Raw genomic sequence first — 9,474 nt, 5'->3', positions numbered from 1 at the left:
ATATCATTTTTATAGCTGAGATGATACCATGTGGAGTTTTGCAAACATCATAATAAAAACGTGGCATGTCACTGAAACGTTTTAAAACATTTAAAAATATTCATAGTGTTGCATCTCCCAGTTGTACTACATGGATGCAACTTAAATATCTACCCTGGTAAATTCTGCAACAATCCTATTAAAATGTTTTTCAAATTTGAGACCATTTTGTTGTAACATTTCTATGAAGGTAGTAGGGCATTTTGAGAAAACCGTTTTGGCAAAATAGAGTTAATTTACAGTCAGGGCCACTTTACTCAGAGCACTGAAGGAAAGCACACACCGTTGGGGGTTCCAGGACTGGATCCAGAGCTACTGCAAGTGTCCCCTCAGATAGGAATCCTGTTGGTGCTTCAAATTTTGTAAGTGGATGGAGCGCTTATCTCAGTTGAACTGCTTAATAATGTATATGATTCTGTATTTCACTGGCAAAAGAAAACTGAACTCTGGACTGTTGACAGACATCATCATCTTGAACTCATTGTCATTCAATACCTTTCAGAATCCGTACTAAGAGAAATCATATCTCTAGAAGATTCCTTATGGTTACTCATTTGTCTAGGTACCTATACCTTTAATCTGTACCCCCAGATTGGGTTGCCAGATAAAATACAGGAAATGTGTATTAAAATATCAGGACACGCCAGTAATCCCAGCACTTTGGGAGGCCGAAGCGGGCAGATCACGAGGTCAGGAGATCGAGACCATCCTGGCTAACAGGGTGAAACCCCATCTCTGCTAAAAATACAAAAAAAAAATTAGCCGGGTGTGGTGGCGGGTGCCTTTAGTCCCAGCTACTCGGGAGGATGAGGCAGGAGAATGGCGTGAACCCGGGAGGCGGAGCTTGCAGTAAGCAGAGATTGTGCCATTGCCCTCCAGCCTGGGCGACAGAGCGAGACTCCGTCCAAAAAAAAAAACAACAAACAAACAAACAAATATCAGGACACCTGTTGAGGTTGAATTCAGACAATGAACTTTCATCTGAAGACCTCAAACTCAGTTTTGGCTGGGGATCTTGTAGTTTTATTTGCTAAATCTGGCTACCTTACTTCTGTAGATTACCATTTGGTTTTGTTGAATTACTAAAATATTGGTCAATGAAAAGGGTATTGTATGGCTAACTATCATAGTATTTGGAATCAACAAGCCATCCTCTGTAGGCCTAGCAGCTGTGTGATCTTCAGCAAAGTACTGAACTTCTCCAAAGCTTAGTTTCCGTAGGTAAAATAACTATGATAATATAAAACCCTTTGGATTTCTGTGCTAATCAAATGTTTAAAAAATCTGTAGGCCAGAGTAAGAATTCAATAAATGGCAATAGTTATTATCACAAAACTTTACTGTATTTCTTTTCATATTAATTCTATTCTCCGACTTCTCTCAATGAGGACCACTAAAGAATAGATTCTCCCCAGTCTCTCTCTCGGGAATGGATGTGTCTTTACTCTCGCATCCACCTAGAATGACAAGTGTGGTTTTGATTTATGGACCCAGGAAATTTTGGAATTGATTTGTTTTCCTCTTCACATTAGCTACTTGAAAACACAGAGTTAAATTTGAGATTTTTCTACAGCAGGCATATAGGACATCATTACACAGATTTTGTAACGATCTCTTTCTTGGCTCCCTAATACCTTTGTTTTTAGTTTGCCCCCATATTTCTTATTTTAAAATATGATTTAACCATCTATATTATAAGCTCCTTTGCAAGTATTCAACGTTTACATTTTCTGAATGTGTGCTGAGTGCCTCTCTGGGAGGGATGAGAAGGAAGGTGTGATGGGAGCCATGTATGTAGCCCAGGAAGGCACACTCCTTGCTAACCCTGATGGGGTGTAGAGGAATTGTGAAAATGCGCAGGGAAGAGAGAAGCACTCCAGAGGCCTCAGATAGGGCTGGCCTGGGGAAAACTCTGAAGTTGCTGAGTTCTTTTCTCCACTGTCCTTTTCCTAAACTTACACACCACTTCCCAAGTCACCTGAGCTCCCTGGGGCTCAGTTTCTGCAACTGAAAAATAGGAGGATGGAGAAGGTGAACCCCAAGGGCTTTCTCAGCGGCGGTGGCTCATGATTCAGGGTGTGCACTCATAATGAGGTCAGGAAACTGCCAGAAGACCTGGATTCTCACACCAGCACCACCACTGACCTCTCTTATTTCCTCCTCTGTACCGTGACGGTAATACATACTTCTGCCATACAAGATAGTGTGAATAAAACAAATGTAGCCAAAACTTGTTCAATGTCTGCCACACAATCATGGTGAAAATGACTGTGATTGTAAGAAAAAAAATCTTACAATCTGCCACACAATCATGGTGAAAATGACTGTGATTTTAAGAAAAAAAATCAATTATTTTGAATTGAATCAAGTTTGCATAGCATACAATAAAACGTTGATCCTAAGTGTTCAGTTTGATGATTTCTGACTGTTGAACATACCTGTGTAATTATCACCCCAGATATATTTCCATCACCCCAGAAAGTTCCACCGTGCTACCAGGCAAGCACTGTTTTGATTTCTAACTCCACGGATTCGTTTTGTCGTATCTTTATATTCGTATCAGTAAAGTTATATTTCTTTGGGTCTGGCTACTTCTACTCAACAATACTTTTAAGAGTCATCCATGTTTTGCATGATTCAGTAGTGTGTTCCTTTGTATTTCCTGTTGATGAATATGTGAATTGTTTCCTGTTTATTGCTATTATGAATATGGCTCCTATGAACATACTTGTGGACTTATGTTTTTATTTCTTTTTGGTTGACCCTTAAGGGTGGTCATTTGGTAGGTGCATATTTAACTTTCAGGGAAACTTATACATTGTTTTGCAAACTAATTGTACTACTTTACATTCCCACCAGTTGTGTATGAGAGCTCTGTTGCTTCATTGTCTCATCAATAACAGGTGTTGTCAAGTTTCTTTATATTTTAATAATTTTCACAGGTGTTAGATGAATATCACCATGGTCTTAACTTGAAGTTCCCCGACTAATGATGATGAGCCCTTTCCATGTTTTCATTGGCTATTCGTATATCTTTTTTAATGAAGGCAAAATCTTTTGCCTTATTTAAATTGTATTTCTTTTTATATTGTTGATGTGTAGGAATTATTTATGTATTGTTCTTTGCCAGATAGATGTAAAGTGAGAATATTTCCAGGGTTATGTATTCATTTTTAAGTGATGTCATTGCTTAGTAGACATTTTTAATTTTGGTGATATCCAATTAATCAATTTGTCCCAAATGGCTATTGTTTTTTTGTGTCCTAGCTAAGAATTTTTTTTGCCTGTCCAAGGGTCTTCTCTGTATTTTTATGAAATATTTACGGTTCTAGCTTTTATGTTTAGGTTCATGGTCTATGGTGAATTAATACTTGTATATAGAACAAGGGAAGGATGAGGTTCTTTTTTCTGCTGCTGCTTCTTCTGTAGAGGTACCCAGCTGTTCCAGCAACATTTGTGAAAGACTGTTTTTTCCCATTGAATTGACATGGCGCATTGTTAAAAAATCAATTGACTAGGTATGTGTGGGTCTATTAGTCTACTTTCTATTTTGCATTGTATGTTTCTGCGAATATCACATTGTCGTAATTACTATTGCCTAATTATAAACCCTCAAGTCAGTATAAGTCTCTCAATTTGCTTTTGTCAAGATTATCCGGACAGGCCGGGCGCGTGACTCACGCCTGTAATTTCAACACTTTAGGAGGCCGAGACGGGCAGATCACCTGAGGTAGGGAGTTCAAGACCAGCCTGACCAACATGGAGAAACCCCGTCTCTACTAAAAATACGAAAGCAAGCGGACGTGGCGGTGCATGCCTGTAATCCCAGCTCCTTGGGAGGCTGAGGCAGGAGAATCACTTGAACCCGGGAGGTGGAGGTTGCAGTGAGCCAAGATTGTGTCATTACACTTACTCCAGCCTGGGCAACAAGAGTGAAACTCTGTCTCTGTCCAGACAATCCTAGATTATTTGCATTTTCATATAAATTTTAGAAAGAGCTTCTTAATTTCTTTGAAAAATTTTCCAGGGATTTGGATTGGATTGCATTAAGTATATGGACTCTGTGATATAGAGAGTCTAAAAATATACGGTGTGGAGAATAGATGTCTTAAGTCTTCCAATCCATAAACGTGGCATATCCCTCTATTACTTAGATGTTTCATCTCTGTTAGCAATATTTTGTAGTTTTCACAGAAGATATCTCATACGTTATCCAATGAATTTATACTTTGGTATTTTGATTTTTAAATGTTATGGTAAATGGCATTTTTAACAAACTTCACTTTTCAAGTTTCCATCTCTAATATATAGAATTACTATGTTTTTTTTATATTCCATGATCTTGATAAACTCAGTATTTCCAGTAGTTTCTTTTGTAAATTTCAAAGGTTGGTCTACATATAATTATGCTCTCTGTTAAAACCGGTAGTTTTAATTCTTTCTTCTCAGTCTTTATGCCTTCTAATTTTATCTTTATTTCTCCACTTGTTGCAAAGCAGTTGTCCCAGGTGGGAGCCAAAATCATTATCTCATCACTAATCTTAGGAAAACGCAAAATGTTTCACTATTATGTGAAGTTACCTGTAGGTTTCTTATAGATGTTCTTTATCAGATTAAGAAAGGCCATTTCTACTCTCGGTTTTCTAATCGTTATTAATTCAAAAAGGGTGTTGAATTTTGTCAGATGCTTTTATTTGCATTTATTGAGATAACTACACATTTTTGTTTATTCTTTGGTGAATTATCTTGATTGGATAAAAAGAAAATCATTGTGTCATTAAATCTTTTGTCTGTCGGCTATGGGTTTTCCTTTTCCTTTTGTTTAATAACAGCTCTGCCACAAAGTAAAAATCTAGAAACACACATTCCCCTTTGGCCTCCCTCCTCGGATACTCTGCTGTGAACAGCGCCCTGCAGGGTGCGTGCGAGCGGCCCGGGCGCGCCACCTTCCGGCCCTGCAGGTCACCCGGCTGCCGCCCTGATTTTCCCGGGACCCGCGCCGCGCGGCTGGGGAGGAAGAGCCAGACGTCTGGGGCCCACGCCGTCCGAGGGGAAAGGGCGAGGCGCTGGGTTTTCCAGCTGCGCCCTTCGGACCCCGCGATCCAGTAGCTCCGGTAACTCCACGCGGGGCGCCTGGGTGGAGGAGGCGGTCCTGGAGCATCGCTGCGAGGAGCACCCCGACCGGAGGGCCCCCAGACCGGGACCCCCAAGTCAGGGAGGACTCTACGCCCGGGAGCGCCCCAGACTGAGAGCGCCCCAGACTGCGACACGCCGGGACCCGGAGCTTTGCCCGACCGCGGGCATCGCCCACCTGCAGCCTCCACTGGCCGAGTTTAGCAACCAGGAGCTGCCAAACCCCTGACATTCTTCTTTCTTTCTGTTCCTACTTCTTTCCTTCTTCTTCTTTTTTGGTTTTTGTTTTTGTAACCCTCTCTGGGTGCCCTATCTTTTTAATCACACCTCTCTTTCACTTTCCACGGTAGTCAGGAGGCGGGGATCGCTGCTTCTCACCTACTTTCCGAACTTGGCCTCCGCAGTCACGACCTGGTGTGAAGGAGGAGCTGCCGCCCCCGCCCCAGCCTCGGGGACGCCCCTCTGAAGGTAAGGGTGGGCCCTGTTGCCACTCGCACCCCCTCCCCACTCCCCCAGGGGAAGGGAAGACCACCATCCGGGGAGGGATTCTCAAAACAAGGTCAATTAAGAGAGAGAGAGAGAGAGAGATTGTGTGTGTGTGAATATGTGTGAATAATTGATGAGACAGCATGCAGTCTTTCTCTGAAAGTACAGTTTTAGAAATTAAGACGTTCCCAATTGTTTTCTGGAGAGGTGAGAACAACTGAAATAAATGATAACAATAGTTGTCATTTTTTAAGTGCTTACCATGTGCCTGACACTGTAGAAAAGTTTTAGATATTTTATTTTCACTTAATCCTCCTAAGGGCCACATGAAATAGGAACTATTATTATGCTTTTATTAATAAAAGGGAGGAGGAATTCCGTCATTTATCCAAGAGTACCCAGCTACTAAGTAGTAGATCCCAGACTCACAACCTACTGTTTTTCTGATTCCAGAGCCTTTGTCTTTTTTCTGCCCAGCCTTGGGAAGTTAAAAAGCCCAGCAGGTTGCATTGCTGTTATCAGACAAATTAATGAGGTGTCAATTGCAGCCAGATATAGCGATCCAAGATTATTGTGTTTATTTCACTGACTTCCCTTGCTTCATTCTCAAGACCCTTTGCAAGTACCGATTTTGTGTCATACACAGTGCTGCTATTGGAAGCACACCTCTCAACCTCAGGGCCTTGGGTGGGCTAGGAGGGGTAAATTTGGGGAATTGGGTTTGGGGACAGTGTGTTCCCTCTCCCTGCACAAATACACATCCAAAGGCTAAGAACTAAAGCTGAAGTCTAGGAATGTGGATTGAAAAGTCAGGGCCTATAATCCCAGCACTTTGGGAGGCTGAGGTGGGCGGATCATGAGGTCAGGAGATCAAGACCATCCTAGTTAACAAGGTGAAAGCCCATCTCTACTAAAAATACAGAAAATTAGGCAGGCATGGTGGCATGCATCTGTAATCCCAGCTACTCGGGAGGCTGAGGCAGGAGAATAGCTTGAACCTGGGAGGCGGAGGTTGCAGTGAGCAGAGATTGCACCCCTGCACTCCAGCCTGGGCGACAGAGCGAGACCCTATCTCAAAAAAAAAAAAAGAAAGAAAAGAAAACGCAGGGTCTCTGCCCTCATGGACCTCACCAGATAGTGGGAGCTAGTCCAGGAGTGATGGAGACACCTGCGGAATGATGGAGACGGGCTTGGACAAAGGCATGCACCATTTGGGGCTGTTGCAGTTGGAGAGCTTCCTTGAGAAGGCAAATATTGAGCCAAGTTGCAAGGACTCTAGGGACCTGGCAGCTGGGAGAAGTGGGGAGGGTAGCCCAGGTGGCACAGGCGTAGGCAGATTTGCCCACGATTTGCCGACACTAGGTTGGGGGAAGGATAAGGCTAACAACAGACACTTGTGTGACAAGGACTATGAGGTGGCATTGATTTTCTTGGCCTTACAGATGAGAAGCCAAATTCCACACAAATTCTTTTGTTTGTTAGAGTTTAAGCGTGTGTATGTTATGCCCCAAGGTCGTTTTCTCCTCTTTGCGTTTGGTTGTTTTATCATCTTGCAGGCTGAGTAAAACGACTATGCATGGAACACTGTAGAAGAAAAATTACATTTTTAGAAAGCTGGTGTTAAGATTTTCATCCAGGCACTTTGTCTCGGGAGGTGCTCGATCGTATGTGTTGCTAATGAGCGATTTATATTATGGCATCTACATTGATTCATGTGTGTCCTTGTGAAAAGCTGTAATCTGAGGCTCGCCAATTCACTTCCTCAAATCTCAGGTTCCTCATTAGAAAGAGTTTGAAGCGGCTTTTTCCCTGTGCATTATGTGTTTCTGTGAATTACATTTAGAGAAAGGTCAGTTTCTCAGGGTGGGGCCCATAAACAAGGGCAACGGGGCAGAGCCAGGGGTTCAGGTGACTGTTTGGACCCTCTGGAAGGGCTTTTTACTGTGCTGCCTTGGGAGACAGAGTGGTCAGCTTGGATCTGACCTTAAGCCTAGGTCACCCCATTTTTGGAAGGAAACTGTTTTTTTTCTTCGTTTAGAGAAAACTTCACAACTTTGGGTGATTTAGATAAGTTTGTGACTATTCGTTATGTGTGTGTACACACACGTACGTACATATGTACGTGTACAAATATTTAATATGTCTTAGACACATCAAATATATGCATTTAAGGTGTATTAAATTTACTTTCCTAAGAATACAAATAAATGCCCTAGGTCGGCAGCTCTCCACCTGACTGTACATTAGAGTCACCTGCGGAGTTCTGAGGAATCAGGATGCCCAGTCTGTCCTCCAGACCGCTGGGTGGAGCCCAGCCATCATGATTTTTTTCCAAACTTGAGTGAGAGCTGGTGGCCTAGACTTCACATTAGTTGCTAAAACATACTTTCCAAGATATCATGCTTTAAAAAGCATTTTAAAAGTAGATGATGCAGATGTGCCAGTGGATCAGATGATCACCTAGATTCAAAATTATGTATAGTTTATGGATTTAAGTCATTCAATAATTCAGCAAATAACAAACAAGCAGACATAAAGTGAAAATATGACAGTGATAAGTGCTATGAATAGAAAAACTAAAGGTGGGAGGGTAGAGGCACATTGGTGTGTGTGAGCATGTGTGTGTGTGTGTGTGCATGTGTGTGTTTGCACTTGGGCAAGCATGCTGTGTTAGACTTTCAGTAGAGTGCTCAGGGAGGCCTTATACATGACAACGTAGTGTTGGCAAACCGTAGGGGAAATACGGAATTATTTAATTAACAGTAGAGAAGTAATTAGTAGCTATTTGGGGCAAGTAGGTTTAGTTACTCCCTATCTTCATGTCAAACAAGAAAGTTAATTGTTGGTGGATGAGAAAAGCTAAACATAAAAACAAAACAACACAATACCGAGTCATAAAAATGAAGACACTACCTAAGCATCTATGTGACCCCCGACAGGAAAGGATATTCTACACTCAAAAGTAATGAAAACATCACAAAGCAAAAGAGTGATCGGTGTGACTACATCAATCTAAAATTTGTCATATATTAGCATAACAAAAGACAGAAAGTAAACAACAAGTTAGACAAACATCTGAGAACTGGACAAAAGACGTGAAGAGATGGTTCATAAACATGAAAATAAAATGGCTGATAATATGTGATTAATATTTGCCTCATTTATACCCAAAGAAATGCAAATTCAGAAAACAATGAGATATCATTTTTCCATTTTGGCTAATTACATTTTAAAAGTAAAGCTGCTCAGTGCTCTCCTGGGTGTGGTCCATAGATACTGTCTTGTGCTATTGAGTGAGAGAATATGAATTATTACAACATTTCTGGAATGCAGTTTGGCAGTATGCATCTGTCAGGTTTAAATGTAGTCTTCAACTCAATCACTGTACTGCCATGGAGTAACATCTAGGAAATAATAAGAAATGTAGACAAATAATAATAACTAACATTTAAGTAGTATTACCATTCACCAGACACTTGGAATAGTAACTCATTTAACCTTCACATTAGCTCTGGGAGATGGTATGATGATCCCCTTCTATGGATAAGAAAATTGAGGCACAGAACAGGTAAGTCAGTTGCCCACAGTCGGTTAGCTGGTAGAGGGTAGAATGGAGATTCAAATCTACCCAGGCTGGCACCTGAGCCCATGCTGCAAAAAAACGGAGCCGTCCTGCCTTACCCATGAAGATGGTCATGTGATTATCGCATAATACATCTGGTAAATGATAATATATCCACATGAAGTAATATTAGGTAGCAATTAGAATGGTTTTAACAAAGAGTTTTGTGACACAGGAAAAATGCTCATTATGTA

The 9,474-nt window shown here is 41.5% G+C and overlaps 1 protein-coding gene across 1 annotated transcript in view; it reads left to right on the top strand.

Moving 5' to 3' along the window:
* The window catches only part of IL18R1 (interleukin 18 receptor 1), a 49,987-nt gene that overhangs the window by 3,469 nt on the left and 37,044 nt on the right, over nucleotides 1–9,474 (top strand). Inside the window, exon 2 of the mRNA XM_011969577.1 lies at nucleotides 5,523–5,640. The gene's annotated coding sequence lies outside the window, so the exon portion shown is untranslated. The remainder of the gene's footprint in view (nucleotides 1–5,522; nucleotides 5,641–9,474) is intronic.

This window comes from Mandrillus leucophaeus, unplaced genomic scaffold (genome assembly GCF_000951045.1).
Source record: "Mandrillus leucophaeus isolate KB7577 unplaced genomic scaffold, Mleu.le_1.0 Scaffold9, whole genome shotgun sequence".
Lineage (NCBI taxonomy): Eukaryota > Metazoa > Chordata > Mammalia > Primates > Cercopithecidae > Mandrillus > Mandrillus leucophaeus.
This window is presented reverse-complemented; position numbering and strand designations above follow the sequence as displayed.